Here is a 17,145-nt window from a genome sequence, read left to right on the forward strand (position 1 = left end):
AGGGGAAAAAATAGAATGACACTTGTGCATAACAAAATTAACTGGTGGAGAGGAGTGATAATAAGAAATGTTTAAACTGATGAGGAAACAAAAAGTAATATTGCTGCAAGTTTTAGGATGTATAGACTAGTGTTGAACCCCAGCACATGAACACTGGAGACCAGCAGAAGGCAGTGTCTTGATTAGTGAGTTGTATTTTTGCAGGACTGCATATGATACTAAGCAGATTTATGGAATGTAGTCAATTCAAAATATAGCTGGTGTTTTTAATAAGCATATATAACCTCCAAGAACCTGCCTGGCACCAGAAGATCTTGTAAGTGTCAGGTTTTTGCAAGTCTGTTCCACACAATTGCCTGTATATGCTCCAAAGATACTTATCTGCTTTGCTAGGGCTGATAAAATTGTTTATACTGCTAAAAGGAATAATACCCATGACCATAGAAAAAACAAAGTAAAAAAGCTGGGATTTTCTTTTCTTGATCAAGAACACTTGTTGAACTTATTCTCCTGATTGGCATATTTTTTGGAGGAGATAAGATTTCTATAACTCTCAGACTGTAAGTAATTCAGATCTTTAAATTTATGCCCTACCTTCTGCTGACTAATCTGGAAATTCCACCAGGTTCAGAATGCTAGCCATTGCATTCCACCCTGGTATATTCGACAACAAATTTCTCAAATCATTTATTTTATTGTGAAGGGTTAGACTGCACATCTCCACCAGATGTAACTTCCCTTTCTCCTTTGTTGACTGGGTTAGTCCCAGTAGGCTAGTAGTTTGTTTTTAGTGGAAACTGAGGTGGTATCTATACTACTAGGGGAAATTTGTCTAGGACATCAGGGAACTTCCCCTACTCTTCAGTGCAGGGGGACAAAACTGAAGGTGGTGCACCCGGTTTCTGTCTCTGTTTCAGGCATGAAGGTAGCCCAGAGAGACAGCAGTGCCATGGAAAATGTAGTCCATTGTGCTGATAGTGAAAATGTTGTTGAAAATATGAAAAAAGATATGGAGCTGTCAGAATTGCTGCCAAATGGGGAAACAAATGAGGCAATAGCAGAGAGTGAGTCCCTATTGGGGGTGAAAACAAGAAAGGAACAGGTCAATGTACAAGAAGAGATGGGGCCTGATTCAGTGGAGCTTTGTCAACAAAGGTTTTTCGAGGGCAATACGGAGCAGCAGGATCAATGTATTATTACAAGCTTTCAGTCCGTAGGGTTGCGGGATGATTATTTGGAACATTTGGTGAATCAAAGCGAGTTGGAAAACAGTGCAGCAGCATCTTGGAGTGAAATAATGGAGAAAACAGAATAAGAAGGGAAAAGAGCTGAATCCAATGAGAAAATGTATGCAGAAACAGTTAAAGAAGGGGAGGGGGATAAAGAAATGAAGAGAAGGTTTGCTGTAAGAATAAGCAGTAAAAAAGACAAAGGGCTAGATAGGCGTGAAGTGTGGGGCACCTTGATTAGGTGTAACAGCAAAGGAGTTAAGAGCGATTATTCTAATTAAAAATGAGCCATTTTGTGATTTTCGATTTGAGAATGGATAATACATGGAACCCTATAGGAAAATATGAGCAGAAAACGAATATGCAACCTTGGACAGAATATGTTATGCAACCTTTCTTTAGACAAATGAGAAAGAATATCGGTTTGATTTAGAACTGAGGTTGAAATCGCAGATTTAAAAATTACTTCATTAGCTATTTGTAAGGAAGTATTGGACATGAAAGTTTATGATGAAAGAGGACTTTGGACTGGGGGATGAGAATGTGGAGTAATATTAAAAATTGGAAAATGACAATGTGTTATATATACTAAGTATTATTAATGTTCATGGTGTGATGCCACAACACTGGACCACTAATCAAGGAGCCTCAATCCTCTCCACTAGCACCAGCAGGGAATGTACACTGGGAGGATGACAGGCACACACAAACAGTATTTCCAGGTGCAGCTCCCTGCATCAAGTGTAATTTCCCTTAAGAGTACCACAGATACCACAGTCCGGGGCTGGTTTCTCCCTCTTTCTGCAAATCCCCAATAACATTCCCCACTGGCACAGCTATAGAGTTAAGTCCTTAGCCAGGGTTCCAAGCCAAGTCCTCCAACACTCTCTGTCTCCAACCAGTGCTTCGTGTCCCTGTCCAAGTAGCTGACACACACACTCTTAGAGATTTGTTTTACACGCAGACACACCTGGGAAAGGCTGGCACAGGTTTACTAGCTATGCTCCCTCTTGCCCAGTCTATAAGGTAGTTATCACTGCCACCAGAACCCCTTATTGACTACTTTAAGGCCCTTAACAAAGGATGTACAATCCTACTGTGTAATGTTACTATTAATAAAAATGGTAGTTTGACCAAGAGCAAGGCTATTAGGAGTGGCACACTGTGTCACCAAATAAATATGCAAGTGCTCTCAGAAATTAAATATCTCTAGATAGATCAGCCACAATAAAATGTTTAAATATATTTAATAATAAATAATAAAAGAACAAGAAAATACTTGGTATATTTTACAGTAACAGCAGAGTTCAAAATCACAGGAAATATTTAAAACAACATTTCAGGGCAGTCTGAAATAAATAAAGAAAAATATCTAAACTAAGTGTTGCTATATTCCTGATTATATCTATGAGAATTATACTGTTCCTAGACTTACTTACTGTAGAGCAAGGTGAATGTGTGGTGAATGGGTCTTCTGGTCAAGTCCAAGACAGACTACAGAATGCTGAGTCTCTCTCAGACAATTCTGAAATTAATACCTCAAATATTAATGCTAGGATAGCATGCAGACTGACATCATCTCTTGTCACCTGACTCTATCCCAGGTGAACCCCCCCCAACTGCTGGAATCTAGTAGTATTTAGCATCTACCTGTGAAAATACATAGACATGGGCTTTTTCTCAGATCCTTGGCAAATGGTGGAAGTCATAAAATAATAGAACGCATCCAAGACAATACAGAAAGCTCCTTAGTTTGAGATTGTGTCTCCTTGCTTCACTGAAACTGAAAGACAACATCTTTTTTATGACCTGGCCATACATGAATTTAATTTCAGCTATTTTTTCTAAAGTTTTGCAAGTTAACCTCCAGTATTCCAGTTTACCCTGTTAAAATATATACATTTAAACAGTTACAATAGTGTGTGTACATTTCTGTTCTATTCCAGTAGGGTACACTGTGGATACAGTTCAAAACAGCACTTTGTAAAATACCTCTTCAGCACACGTCATTGCCCATGCTGGTGTGAACGACCTGAGACGTACCTCCCTGGACTACATGAAAAGAGACATAGAGGAGCTCTCTGATTATGTAGCCCAGGCAGGTATGACCCTAACCCTGAGCAGTATCCTTCCTTCACCAAGAATGATGCCACAATATAGAGACAAGATGATCAGCTTTAACAATTGGCTTAATGTCTGGTGTCATTCAAAGGGGATCCAGTGTCTGTCTGCCTGGGATGACATGCTTGACAAGCCACGCTGCTTCGCAAGGGACGGCTTGCACCTGTCACCCTGGGATTCCGGATATTGGCTAAGGCTCTTGCCACCCCATAGTGCCTTTTTAGGCAAGGCTCAAATTCTAAACCTACCACCCTAGAAAACAAAATGGGAAGAAACTGAGGGTAATGCTGCTCAATGCCAGAAGTCTAAATCTCAAAATGCACGCACTCGAGGCCCTTCTCAGTATGGAGAACATCGATGTCTGTGCTGTAACTGAAACCTGGTTCAAGGCTCCTGAGAGCACCCCGGCACTATTAGGTTTTACCTCATATCATGCGTTCCGCCCCAAAACCCGGACCACACCACAAAAGGAGGGGGTGTATCCATATTCATAAAGGATACCCACACCTCCAGGTTGGTGGCAATGCATGAAGCTTCGGAAACCATCCAGGTGCAACTAACCATAGGCAAAACTGCTCTACAAATTGTAGCATGCTACAGGCCACCCTCTCAAACTCAGGAACCCCACACAGCCTTCCTGAAGACACTGGAGGGTATAAATGTATCTCCAAACACCATCATATTGGGTGACTTCAACTACTCGAATATAGACTGGGAACATTACTCAAGCCCTAACTTTCTAGCCCAACGGTTTCTGGAGTTCATAAATTCAAATGCCATGGAACAGCTAGTTACTGTTCCCACGAGAGGAGAAAATATACTAGATCTCGTTGTCACAAACATGGGGACAAAATGCTCCACACCGGAAGTATATCCCTCATTGGTGAAATCTGATCATAAACTAATCTCACTGGAAATCCACATCCCGCCCCCACCCCAAACAAAAAAGACCATAGTGAAGAACTTCTCTAAAGCAAACTTCACACTACTCAAGACTGGTGTGGTATCCTTCAAGGCCCCTGAGCCAGTGGAAACCACAACCCAAGCTGCGGAAGCCCTTACAAATGCCTTCTATGAACACCTCCAGGACTGCATGGATCAGGCAATCCCAAATAAAACCAAGACTCTTTCCACAAAGGGCAAACGTCAAGTCTGGTGGACCCCAGCCATTAACAAACTTTACAATAAGAGGAGAAAGCTATTACATGATAGAACAAAATCCATAAAAGGGAAGTCACCCCTGATCATTATTAGTAAAAAATACGAGCACTCATAAAATCAACTAAGGCCAATTTTGAGAGAAAAATTGCCATGGATTCAAAGGACAATCATAAGGCCTTTTTCAGCTATGTTAGGAACCTGGGTGGAAACTCCCAGATATGCTCAGAATTAGTCCAAAATGATACAAAAATCACTGAACCCACAGACATTGCCAACATACTGGCAGACAGGTTCAGTGCAAACTTCACCCCTCTCCCCTAAAGGAGAGATAACTATCCCAGCCGAGTGTAGCCTCCCGGACATCTCAAATGCGCAGGTGAAAGCTGCTCTCTCTAAAGCTAAAAACACAGCATCAATGGGACCGGATGGTGTCCCCGGCTGTGTGCTACACAAGCTAAATGAGGAATTAAACCCGCACATAAGGCAGCTGTTTAATCTCAGCCTTACCACAGGATACGTGCCCAAGGAGTGGCGTACAGCAACTGTTGTCCCATTCCACAAAGGCGGCGCCTCTACGGACCCTGGTAATTACCGCCCCATAAGCTTAACAAGTCTAGTCTGCAAAGCTATGGAGAGGATCATAATGGAGCTCATAAACAAAGTTATAGGTGCTTGCAGACATTGGACCCGACCCAGTTTGGCTTTGTCAAGGGAAGATCATGCCTTTTGAACTTGGTCGACTTCTTCGAAACAGTCACCAAGGCCATTGATGAGGGAAAGGCAGTCCATACAGCCTACCTTGACCTTGCAAAGGCTTTCGACACAATACCCCACTCAGGTATTGTAGAAAAACTTACCAGCTTAAATGTAAACCCATATGTCACAAGATGGGTTGCAAACTGGCTTAAGGACAGAACCCACAGGGTTAGAGTTGCTGGCGCTGTGTCAGACTCCAAGCCGGTCACAAGTGGTGTCCCACAGGGCTCGGTCCTTGGCCCCTTATTGTTTGGCATCTACTTCTCAGAAGTACAGGCCAACATAGGAGGACTTTGGCTGACAAAGTTTGCAGACGACTGCAAACTGGGCGCCATAGTGGAAAGTGCATCAGACACGGATATCCTTCAGAAGGGACTCACGGAAACAGATAGCTGGTGCCAGAGCCATGGCCTGAAGTTAAACGCCAAAAATGTATAGTCATACCCTTCGGGAAAAACAAGGTAACCCCAAGCTACCATATAGGTGGCAATCCACTAAGCACAGAAGAGGTTATCAGGGACCTGGGGACCCAGGTTGACAGTGGCCTTTCTTTTGACACTCACATTGCTAAAGTGGTTAGAAAGACCTTCTACATTGCCCACCTGATCATGAAGGGATTCACATCCAGATCTGGTGAGGTTATTGTTCCCCTGTACTCTTCACTTATCAGACCAATGATCGAGTACAATTCCCCATTCGGGATGTATCTCACCCGACATCTGCAGCAATTGGAGAGACCCCAAAAGTTCCTCACCAAAAGGATAAAGGGACTCCAAAATCTGTCATATGCTGCCAGATTGAAGAAACTCCAGCTCTATTCAGTCGCATACCATCTGCTCAGAGGTGACATGTGCCTGACATACAAGGCCATGTCCAACCCAGAATTAATGGACATGCTCCACCTCAAAAAATCCAAATCCACCAAAACCACTAGAGCAAGCGACTTAAACCTTAGCACGGATATAAATAGGACGTGCTGGAGGGATAGATTTATCACTCAGAGACTCCCTATGCTGTGGAATAAAATCCCGGTCCATGTGAGGCAGAGCACCTCGCTGACTCTGTTCAAGAGAAATCTAGACCTGTGGATGGGAGATCATAGGTTTACCCCGGGAATCATCTCTGTGTCACTGCTGGACAGAGGCACAACAAACTAATGGGCACAGTATTTTTTCATATAAGGGGTGGTGTAAGCCACAAAAATTTGGGCTAGGCTTATAAATGCCTTAGGGCAGATAGCCTAGTATAAACCTATGAACCTATGAACCTATGAACCTATGAACGTGTCTGTACAAACCATCTTATATGACATACACCTCTAATACATTCGTAACATGAATATCTTACATGAATCATGTTGATATTCACAAATGACATATAATTATTTACAAAATTCCAGATAGCTGGGCTGGCAGTATCTCCTTTCATGACATGTGGTAATAGGGGTTTTGTGAGATGCAAAAGGGAACCAAAGATTTGTTATTTTTGTGGTAAAGATGATCATTTAATTAATGAATGTAATAACAAAAAAGTGCTATTTGTGTACTAATACAGGGCATAATGCAAAAATTGTAATTTAAAAAGCAGAAATGTAACAATATAGGAACTTCATGATTAGAATGTGAATTAGATATACAAGAAAATGAAAATAAAAGTTCAGAGGAGGAAGAGATAGAAAAAATGGTTATACAAAAACAAGTACAATAAGAGGAAATTAATGTAGAGGTCATGCTCAAAGGTAAAGAACAGGATAAAGAAAAAGAAACAGATGAGACTAGTGAAGATGAATCTGAATGGTACGAAGTAAAAGGTAAAAAGAATTTTATAAGGAAAATAGGGAAAGGAAAAAAAGTATAAAAACATGACGTTTAGAGAAAATAAAAAAGGTAAAGGATAGGAACTTTACTAAAACTGCTAAAAACTGAGAATATTAGCTTTAAATATAAACTGTTTGAAAAACATTAAGAGGAGAATTAGTATATTACAATAGTGTGCTGTAATAGGTGTTGACGTGATAATAGAGTATTTAAGATTATTAACAAAAGATGAAAGAGCACAAACAGAAAAGCTTTAGAATGTGAATGTTATCTGGAACACAGGTAAAAACCATCCTTGGGCATATGTGTATTATGTCAAAAAGACAATAAAATATTAGATGTTGCAATAGTTGAATTGGGTAGAACAACAGTATTAGACATAAGATGGAAAAGTATGCAGATAGAATTACAGCTTTATATGCAGACATTACTAAAAAAAGGGAAACGTTCAAAGTATACTTAACTATGCATGTGTAAATATCAATATAATAATAGCAGGTGATTTTTAACTGTAATGTAAAAGAATAAAAAATAATTGTGATGTTAAAATAATTATGGAAATTATGAGGACTGGTAAGTTAAAGTTATGGGAAAATAAATATTGGACGTATAAGATAAATTATATAAAAACTGAAACAGGCTGTTTTTTCTTGTCAGAAAGTTTAAAAGTTAAAAAAAGAATAAAAAGTGCAATGGATTTTCAGCTCATATTGCAATTTGGATGAAAATACAAGAAAAAGAAGAATATATTAAGATATGAAAAGGAATAAAAAAATGAATGAAAAGGAATTGGATTCAGTAGACAGAAAGAAACATTACATTCTGGAAGCAACATATAGGCATGGAAGATGTCCATGAAAATTAGACAGCATGGTGGATACATTTTAAAGAAAAATAGAAAAAGTGTTTTTAGAATTTATAGATAAGAAAAGAAGGAAGGAAAAAGAAAAATATAAGATGTTGAGTCAAGAAATATTTATGGAAGTATAAGGGAATAGAAATTTTTTATGAAAAGGAAAAAGAATTGTATAAAATGAATCAGATTAAAATCCACAATCTGTTATATAAACAAAAATATTTATTACAAGAAAAAAAGAAGAGGTATTAGTACCTTAGTTGATAAAACAATGAAATAAGGAAAGATAAGTAAATACTATGGGAAGAAATAGCCAGGGAACTGTTATGGCTAGGCTTGTATAGACCCTAGGGCCGATAGCCTAGTGCCAACCTATGAACCTATAATAAGAGAATTGAAGGATAAGGAAAGTAAATTAATTAAAGACCAAAAACGAATATATGAAATAATTAAAGAGCATGTATTAAATTTATTTGTTAAGAAAGAGGTGAAGATAGAAAAAAGTTATGATGGGAAGAAATTAAACAAAAAACATAATGAATATCTAGAAAAAAAGAATAAATATAAACTAATTAAATGAAATTCTGAAATATATCAATGTGAATTCTGGAACAGGAATAGATGGAATTGAATATAACATTTATAAAGAAATGGAAGATTGGCAAAAAGGAATGTTTATTGAAGTGATGAATGGTTAGAAACTGGGATTAAATATACAGAAATATGTACTGGAGTAATAAATTTTATATTAAAAAAGGGACCAGAGATGACATTAAAAACTGGAGACTGATAACTTTAAATATCACAGATTATAAAATATTTATGGGAATAATTGTTTAAAAGATTACAATGTAAGATAGAGAAAGTATTTGATTAAATGTGTTTGGGAGAAAGGAAAGGGTAGTCAAGACTTAACTACGGCTAGTAAAAGAGGTAATTGATGACATTATTAATAAAAAGAGGAGACAAACCTAATGATAGAGGGATATAAAAAAGCTTATAACATACACCATGAATCAATATTGGGGATTTTGCAAACATACAGTATAAGTGAGAAAATTGTAAATGTAATTAAATCTGTGTATGAAAAAAATTATGTGAAACTAAATATGAACAGATGGATAGGAGAAGAAATAAAAATAGAATGTGGAATAAGACAGGGGTGTCAGGTTAGTAGTACAATTGTTTCATTAGTTAGAAATATAATAATGGTTGAAATTAACAAAATGTCAAGAAATGGAGGGTATAGAATGATTAAAGAAGTGCAACTGCCAAAAATGCACACTTATGTAGATGATATAGTAATAATTGTAAAGAATACACTGTGGATGGAAAGAATAAATGTAAAATTAGGTGTGATGTTGGGAGGAATTGGACTAGATATAAACAACGAAAACAGTAAATGATTCGGTTTTAAATGTGAAATAGGAGGTGTTGAATTTAATGACAGGTATATAGATGCGTTAGGAATAAAATTTGGGAAAAAAGAATATATACAGGAACAATGGGACACAGTGATGAAAGAAATAAAATACATGTTTACATTCTGGATAACATATAGGTTTTCATACAGAAAGAGCATATTTAATAAATAGTAGGGTATTAGGCACAACAGTGTATGTAGTAAACGTCTATATGATACTGGTAAAACATTAACTAGAATTGATGATGGCACTATTTTCATTCATTTGGGGTTCTAGATTGAACCCAATTAAAAGAGGAACATTGTATATGAAAGAAGACCAATGAGGTTTAGGTCTAATTAATCTTATTGTATATGCATCATCTTTAGGTTTATGCAAAGTATTAAAAAGTAATATGAAGGAAGAAAAAGCTTTAATAGAAATGTTAATGTTGTGACACCCCACCTCTGGGCCAATAATCAATGAGTCTCAATCCTCAACACTGGCACCAGTGGGGGACATTCACTGGGAGGATAACAGGTATACACACAGTGTCACCAGATGCAGCTCTCTGCATCAAGCACAATTTCCCTTAAGAGCACATGGGGAGCACAGTCAGTCTGGGGCTAGTTTCCCCCTCTTATCTCCAGATACCCATTAAGACTCCCCACTGGCACAGCTATAGAGTTGAGATCTTAGCTAAATGGCCAAGCCAAGACCTCCAGCACCCTCTCTGTCCAACCAGTGCTCCATGTCCCTGCCCAAGTAGCTGATATACACACTTTTTGAGGTTTGATTTAAACACTCACACACACACACACACACACACACACACACACACACACACACACATGCACACACACACACACACACACACACACACACACACACACACACACACACACACACACACACACACACACACACACACACACACACACACAAACACACAGACTTCGAAAGGCTGGCACAGGTTTACTAGCTATACTCCTTCTGCCCAATATACTGAGTAAAATTAATATCAATACAAAAAAGAAGTTATGTACTCACCATAATGTTCCATCTTTGTTGTCCATGATCTCGTCTTCATTCTTGCTGGTTGGTTGGGTTCCGAACCAAGCATCAGTTCCGACTCAGCTGCATACTAAATCTCGAGAGCTTTCACTGGCTCAAGACTACAACCTATCCCAAGATGCCTAGCCACTATTACCCAGATCTTGTTTGAGAAACTAATCACTAGACTATGCCAACCAATACAATAACTGTAACAGATGCACTGCCCATAATTTGAAAGGCATGAAGGGAATCAGGCAATTTGAAGCCAATTTTAGCAATTTCATCTCGATTCACCAGCAAAGGGGAAAGAGGGGTGGGATGCAAGAATGAAGGTGAGATCATGAACAACAAACATGGAATGTTATGGTGAGTTCATAACTTCTTTATGTTATGTTGTCCTATCTCATCTTCATTCTTGCTGGTTGGGACAGTGTCCCCCAACACCTTCTTTCTCGGGTGGCTCAAGGGAATAAACTCTTCAGAACACTGGAACCAGCCACATCTACTTTGTAATGATTGATAAAGGTATGAGGGTTAACCCATGTAGTTGCAGCACAAATTGAACCCAAAGGGAGTCCAGCTTGAAAGGCACTGGAAGTGGACATAGCTCTAGCTGAATGGCCTCTAATTTTCCCTGGCAGCTGTTTATCTGTAAGACATTTTGATAAGGTGACTTTTGAAACTGAAGTACCTTTTCTATTTTCTAAAAATGAAACAAACGGTTGGTCAGATTTTCTAAATTCCTTGGTCCTATGCAAGCAAAAGCATAGCTGTCTATGTACATCCGCTTGGTGAAGCATGTATTCTGTCATGTTGCCATGATTAGGGAAAGATACGGATAACTCGATAGACTGATTTAAATTGGCTTCAGTATGAAATTTTGGCAGAAAAGGAGGATTTGTTCTGAGGGAAACCCTGTCTTTGTGGAAAATCATATAGGGAGGATGGATAGACAGAGCTTGCAGTTCTGAAACCCTCCTAGCAGAGGTAATGGCTGTTAAGAAGATTGTCTTCCAAGATAAGAACTTTAGTGAACAAGAGGAGGCTGGTTAGAAAGGAGGAAGAGTTAAGGACGATAACATCAAATTTAGGTCCCAAGGAGGTTGTGGTTCTCTTAAGGGAGGTCTTAAAAGGAATGCACCCCTAAGAAAGGCTTTGCATAATCTATGAGACATTATAATGGATCCCATGTCTCCTACATGGTAGTTAGAAATGGCAGTCAGTTGTACTTGTATCATGGCTGCCACTGCACCTTGATTAAAAGTTTCTGTTAAAAATTCCAGGATTGCAGATATAGGGGCTGTAAAGGGGTCTATATGTTTTTTGTCTGCCCAACATGAAAACCTCTTCCATCTGCTTGCATAAAGTTTCCTAGTTGCATTCTTGTGTGATGAAACCAGAAAGTGTCGTACTGCCAGAGATAGTTCTGGAAGCCTGGCTAAGACTGGAAGTGGAGTAACCAAGCTATCAGCCTGAGGCTTTGAAGAGATGGGAGGAGCATTCCTGACTGATGAGTCAGAGGATCCGGCACTAGGTCCAGGATTCAAGGCTCCTCCTGAAGATGGGGCCATAGAAAGGGGAACCATATCTGATGAGGCCAGTAAGAAGCAATGAGAATTAGTCTGCGACTCAATGATTTGGCTTTTTGGAGAACCTTGGGAATTAATGGAAACGAGGGAAAAGCATATAGAAGTCCTGGGGGCCAATCATAAGTGCATCCCTTGGTGACTCCCCTGGAGGGAGAATTAGGGCAAAGTAGCTGCTGCATTTGGAGTTAATGGGCATGGCAAAGAGGTCACAGCAAGGCTGGCCCTACTTATGAAAAATTTGGTTCACAATTTCCTGATTAAGGGACCACTCATGAGGCATAAGAACAGCCCTGCTTAATCTGTCTGCTATTACGATGGATTTCCCCAGGATGTGCATTGCAGTCAGAAAATGTTGAGAAGAACTTGCCCATTGCCATATTCTTTGAGCCTCTCAGCAGTGGGGATAGGATCTGGTTCCCCTTTGTTTGTTGATGTACCACACCATTGCCATATTGTCTGTGTGTACTGCAATAGTACCTATTGGAAGAGAACTCTGGAATACTTGCAATGCCGAAAACACCACCCTCATCTCTAGGACATTAATGTGCAAGTGGTATTTCTGTTCTTGCCAAGTCCCTTGGGCAGTCGTTCTCAAATAATGCCCCCCCACCCTATCTAGGAAGTGTCCGTGGACACTGTAGCAACAGGTTGGGGCAGAAAAACATGGGCTACTTATCATTACCTGAGTGGACTGAAGCCACCATTGTAAGTCCCTCTTGCAGGTGTTTGTAATGAAGATTTCCTGTGACATGGGCAACTCCTGTATGGACCAGTGAGCGAAAAGTAGCCACTGTAATATTCTCGTGTGTAGACGCACCAGTGGGACTAGTGTTATTGCAGCTGCCATTGAACCCAGAACCTTGAGGACAAATTTTGCTGGTACTTTTTTCTTAATGAGCAATATTGACAGCTGATGGCGTAGTGTTTGAACTTTTTCATGAGGCAGTTTTGCCACCAAGTCTTTTGTATTTAAGTCTGCCCCTATAAAGGTAATATGCTGTGATGGCAACAAGGCAGATTTTTCTGAATTTATAGTAATGTCCAGCTCTGAGTAGAGATGAATGGTGGTGTCTCTTGTCCTGGTTAGTAGATGCTTGGTAGGGTTGGTCAAGAGCCAGTTTTCCAAGTATGGAAACACCCGGAATCCCTGATGTCTCAGGTGAGCTGTAACTACTGCCATGAATTTGGTAAACACTCTGGGAGGCTGTAGTGAGACCAAAGGACAGAGCTCTGAACTGGTAATGGCTGGCTCTCAGCCAGATGCATAAATATATTCGGGATCGCCTGTCCATTTTTATATGGTAGTACACATCCTGAAGATCTATGGAGCACATCCAATTATCTTGTCCCAGAAAAGGGAGTATAGACTGCAGTATTGCCATCTGGAACTTTGTTTTCTTTACCAACTTGTTTAGTTTGCTGAGATCCCAAATTGGTCTCCAGTCCCCTGTCTTTTTTGGAACTAAAAAGGACCTTCAGTAAATTACAGATCCGATTTGGTCTACGGGGATTTGTTGGATGACTCTTTTTTCTAGCAACCTTTGAATTTCTACGGTTGCTTGATCCCTTTAACTGGGCAGAATGTCTGGGATATACTTTGATGGAAGGGGTGGAAGGAAGAAAGGAATGTTGTATCATCTGGATATGATGGACTGTACCCATTTTTTTTGAGTGATGTCTAGCCAGGCTTTTGGGTACAGTGATAATCTTCCCCTGACTGTCTCCAGAGTTGGACAGGTGGGCCTCCTTTCAGGAGTGCTGGAAGGGTCTTCTCGAGAACATATCTCTGTCACCCTGATTCTGCAGACCCCCTCTGCCATGAAGGTGGTGTCTTCTGTTGTTATTTCCCCCCTCTTCCCCTGGGGGAAAATTCACCACGAGTATTCAGCAAGACTCCTTTGGATTTCTGGAATCACATTTTTTCCACCCTTCTGACCTTTGTGATAAAGTCTAGTAGGGATGGAGGAATGCACTCCCAGAACAGACAGAGTCTTGCCATCTTGCTCACTCTTGGTGAAAGCCTCCTTCACTTTTGGCCCGAACAAGGACGAGCCGTCAAATGGGGCATCAATAAAGGAAGACTTGAAGGGTTCAGCAAATTCACAATGATGCATCCAGGAATGTCTCCTCACAGCTATTCCTCTTCCTGCTACCCTATTGCTCCATTGGCTACATAAGAAATGAGGAGCATGGGGAAGTTAGTTATAGAGGTTAAGGTTGCAAGCTGAGAGCTTATCTTGTCAGATACCCCCTCAGCTGTAGCACCTTGGAGGGTATCTTCTAGCTCCTTGAGGAGATCCCTCTGAAGATGAGTAAAATGGGATAAGTAATTCAGCAACCTAAGGGTAAAGGCTGCTGAAGAGAGCGTACACTTCCCATATCTGTCCATCATTTGAGACTCCTTATTCCGTGAATGGACAGATGCAGAAGTTTCAGCTAATTCCTTCTTGGTGGCCGCTACCACCACCATAGCATCTACTGGGACACCTTTGGTCAAAAACTGTCTGTCTTCCGAGGCTGTAATGAATTTATTGGGCCTCCTTGGAACAGGCTCTACTGACTCTGGGCAGCCCCACACCTTTTGACTGACTACACCCAGGAGATGGTCGAAAGGCGGAGACACCCAAGAGGTGGAGGGTCAAGAACCAAATGCCTCCAGGTATACCAAATCTTCTTCAGAAGGGGAGAGGTTTTTCCAGCCACCACTCTGTTTCAGGATCTCTAAGATGTCTGAAAGGGAGACATCCTCAGAGGGTGACCTTTGGGACCCTTCTGAATACTGTAAGTTGGTATTGGATGTGACAGACTCAGGGGAGTCTATGCGTTTCCTCTTACATGTTCTCTTCCGAGGGACCTCCTTGGGGGATGTTAAGGGGAGGTTTTGGAAGAGAGGGTTTCACCCATTGGGGCATCCCTGTGCATTGGTTCTCTATGATGGGGCTGGATGGATGGTGTAGAGGTTGACACTGGCCCTTTGAGGGAAAAGTAGCTGGAACTGAGGGTGGAGCAGTGTCAGAGGAAAGCATGCTCCTCATCACTTCGAAGGCACCATGATCCTGGACCTAGAGAGCATCTGGCTCCGAGGAACTGGGAGATCTCAGCAGCGCCAAGGAGGATGGCTCAGAGGCTGATGTGGGTGCCAAACTCACCTGTGCTGATGCCCCGAGTGGGAGAGATGGATCCAACAAGGGTCTGGTTTGACTCCCCCCCTGGAACCAATGAGAGAGTCTCAGCCCCCAGACCCCTTGGTGGACAACAACATCAAAGTGTTTGGTGTGGAGATCGGCACTGAAACTCCAGGAATGGATTATCAGGTCTGACGGTTCCATCACTAAGACTTCCACTCACTCTGGCTCTGAACTCGACTGAGTTGGAGGAGGAACCAAAGGTAAAGAAGCTACTGGAGTTGGCTCCACAACCGTCTAGGCTGGGCTACTAAGAATTTTTGCAGGGGCCATTGTATGAAGCAACCTTCTAAGCACCTGCTCCACATTATCATCCAAAAGGCTCCTGGATGACCGAGAGGAATGGGAGGTCTTGTGGCTACCCACCACCAAATGCAATAAAGGAGACTGCGGCACCAAACAAATCAGATCCAAGGACGGTGACTGGCTCCTTTTTATGACTACTAGACAGTTCCGAAACTGCAAGTGGAAGTGATGTAGTCTTTTCCTTTTCGGAACCAACAGGTTTCAGATCTGAAGAACTCAATTTTTCAGGTCTCTTTGACTGCTAGGAAGCTGGAGCCAAATAAGTTTTGGGTGAATTGTATGAAGGTTTGGAGGCCTAATTCCCTTCAACAGCCAAATCAAAAGGGCCCTTTAACAAACCCTGAAGAATTTGTTTGATTTTCCATTCCTGCAGTACCCTTGAACTAAAAGCATGGCAAATAGAACAGGAATCCTGCAGGTGGACAGCGCCTAACCAATACACACAACTAGTGTGTCCATCAGTGATTGACATTTTTTGTGTGCAAGAATCACACTTTTTAAAACCAGACTGTTTAGTCTCTTTAGCCATCTTGTCACTATCAGCCAAAGCTCACAACCAGCAGTGAAAGACACCAAGTTAGTAAAAGTTTCACTCAAGTGCAAGGAACCACACTAGCAAGACTACAAAAACAACTACTCTATAAAGAGAAACAACAAGTTTTCTTTTTTTTTTTTTTTTTTTTTTGAAGAAGAAGAAGAGTGGTAAGAGGGAAAGAAAGTTAGAGGATGGTCTCTAACTTAAACAATGCACTCCTCTAACCTGAGGAAATGCCTCTAATTTAAACGGCAAAAGAAACAAAAGGGGAGCCATCTAACTAAAAACTGGCTAAGGAGAGAGAAAAAGGAATCCTCTAACTTAAATGGATTCCTAAAAGGGGGGTAGTGCTAGATCAAGGCCTAAGAGTAAACAACGGCCTACACAAAGACAAAAACAAAGAGCGGAAAGGACCTTTAGTAAAAACAAGGAACACTCAAAAAATAGCAGTAAAGGAGATTATTCTACTACTTAACTATTAGTTAACAACCACACAAAAGATTACAGAAAATCCACTTAGCCTGAGCCAGCAAAAAAGCAATCCCAAAGCTGCAAGCGGCAAACGAGATCTGGGTAACAGTCACTAGGCATCTTGGAATAGGTTGTACCCTCAAGCCAGTGAAAGCTGTCAAGCTTTAGTATGTGGCCAAGTCAGAACCGATGCTTGGCTCTGATCCCAACCAACCAGCAAGAATAAAGGCAAGATAGGACAACATAACATTGGTAGTTTAACCAAGAGCAAGGCTATTAGGAGTGGCCCACACAGGGTTACCAAATGAATATGCAAGTACTCTCAAAACTTAAATATCTCTACAAAGATCAGCCACAATGACAGGTTTAAATATATTTAATAATTAATAATAAAATAACAAGAAAATACTAAGTATATATTCACAGTGACATCAGAGTTCAAATCACAGGAAATATTTAAAATAACATTGAAAGACAGGCTGAGAAAAATAAAGAAAAACAGTATCTAAACTAAGCTTCACTATATTCCTGACTGAATCTAAGAAACTTATGCTATTACCTACTTACTTCACAGAGCAAGGCAGATGATGTGGTGAATGGTCCTTCGTGTTGTCAGGCCCAAGACAGAATACAGAATGCTCAGTCTCACTAAGTGACTTC

Source organism: Protopterus annectens, chromosome 1.part1 (genome assembly GCF_019279795.1).
Source record: "Protopterus annectens isolate FY-2018-M chromosome 1.part1, PAN1.0, whole genome shotgun sequence".
NCBI classification, from domain to species: domain Eukaryota; kingdom Metazoa; phylum Chordata; order Ceratodontiformes; family Protopteridae; genus Protopterus; species Protopterus annectens.